Source organism: Ambystoma mexicanum, chromosome 2q (genome assembly GCF_040938575.1).
Source record: "Ambystoma mexicanum isolate Mex_15411 chromosome 2q, UKY_AmexF1_1, whole genome shotgun sequence".
Classification (NCBI taxonomy): Eukaryota; Metazoa; Chordata; class Amphibia; order Caudata; family Ambystomatidae; genus Ambystoma; species Ambystoma mexicanum.
Genome location: NC_090924.1, coordinates 322856883 through 322858658, shown reverse-complemented (window position 1 = coordinate 322858658; position 1776 = coordinate 322856883). Strand labels below are relative to the sequence as shown.

The following is a 1776-nucleotide window of genomic DNA, read 5'->3' as shown; positions in this document are numbered from 1 at the left end:
GCTTGCTTCAGCAACACATGTACTAATATTGGAATGATAATGGGAAAATTAAATTGGCCCCTGCTCTAAAGGATGGCACGCACATTCGTAAAGCATTCACTATTTTTGGCACATGACAGGACAGAAACTTTCTTAATTTGCAAGGCTTTATTTTTTTAATACATCTTTTTTAATGAAGATTGAAATTGTATGTTCATACATATTACACGACAACACAATACATTTTGAGCCAAATTCAACACTTATGCCTCAGGAGCCTTTTACTTGTGAGTCCTATTGACTGAATGAACAGCCCTGTCGCCTTCAATTTCTTGGCTTGCACTTTTAGAAGTGGCACGCGTCTTTTGATTTTTTTATCCCATTTTACCAAACTCAGTATTATCACTTTCCCCCTTGTTGTGCACTCCAGCGTAAACTGCTTTAAGGTGCTATTTGCAAACATCGCTCTGAACTACAGCTTTACTTGCTTCTAGGCTTTAATCTTTAATTGGAGTGGAGCGTTGTTCTCCGGATTTGGCTGCTTTTAGTTTGAAAGTTACAGAAATCAAAAAAGAAATCAACAAACAGTTTCATTGTGAAATACCATTGTCACAATGTGCTGCAGTGCATGAAAACTTAAAATGAATGGTAGGGAGAGGAAGAGGAAGAGTGAGAGGGAAAGGGAGGTTTGTGGGGGGGAGAAAGAGTGAGGGCGGGAAGGAGGGAGGGTAGGAGGGAGGGGGAGTGAGAGAGACTGAGAGAGCGAAAACAAAGAAAATATGATATTTGGGGGCTATGTGTTTGCATGGAAAAGATTTTAGGCTTTAAATCAAGTGGAAAGGGGCTCATTGGCTGGTATCTCAGCTTTTTGATGCTTTGTTGAGTTGCTTGGAACATGCAAGGAAGAAGACCTGAAGCACTCCCGACCAGGTTGCATGTCTCTACGTTACTGAAATCCCACAGACCTCCTCCCTGTGCCACAACGTTCTGGGCACTGAGCTCTGCAGTTGTTCCCCACAAGTCGCCAAGCGCCCCAGATTTACTTTCTCAGATTGGCTAGTTACTGCTACCCTAACTCGACCACTATATTTTCCCCAGATACTTGCTATTGTGGAGTAAGCAGGGCTAAGACAGAGGGAGAGGGGGTGTGCCTATGCAAATTATCTGCCAGGATCATCCCTGGGACGTCATTCCATCTCACCAGCTGACACCTGGGCAGCAGCAGGTAATTTGAAGAACAGAAATATTCGGACAGGCCACAAAGCAAAGGCTGGGCCGTTGATTGAGGATCCCTTTAGCCATGTCTCCCTAAGTTACCGAGGTCCAGAAAAACTCCACACTCAGCTCTCATAGAGAGGTCCTTGGCCGATCGTGGCCGATCAGGGCAGTGAAGGGTCAGGGGTGACTGCACACTGCCTCACCTTTTCACTGCTTTCTACAGCGGTAATGCTTTTGCAGAAGCGGCCTGTACAAGTGATTTTGTTCTGCGCTGTGGGAAAGTGACATTTATCCACTGACATTAACCAAACTACTTGCGCTGTTCAACGCACATACATGCAGAGAAATAATGTTATGTTTTTTGGGGAAGGTCTAGAGTGTCCTGCTGATTATTTATTAAGCTGTACTCTACTCTTGCTTTTACATAGAGTCTTCGCAGCCCAGGAATGTTTAAGGCATACTGTATGTCCCTCCCTTACAATGAAAACTCTGTTGAAAACACAGAGGTACATAGGAATGGATCTGTTAAGAAATGAAACAAAAAGCCTGGAAAAATGTCGAAACGGGTAGGATTTGGAC

General features: G+C 43.9%; 1 non-coding gene across 1 annotated transcript; it reads left to right on the top strand.

The window, feature by feature from the left end:
* Positions 1 to 107, top strand: LOC138570598 (U6 spliceosomal RNA). Its single transcript, XR_011303637.1, has one exon. It is a non-coding gene; the product is annotated as a U6 spliceosomal RNA (small nuclear RNA).
* Positions 108 to 1776: the final 1669 nt, after the last annotated feature.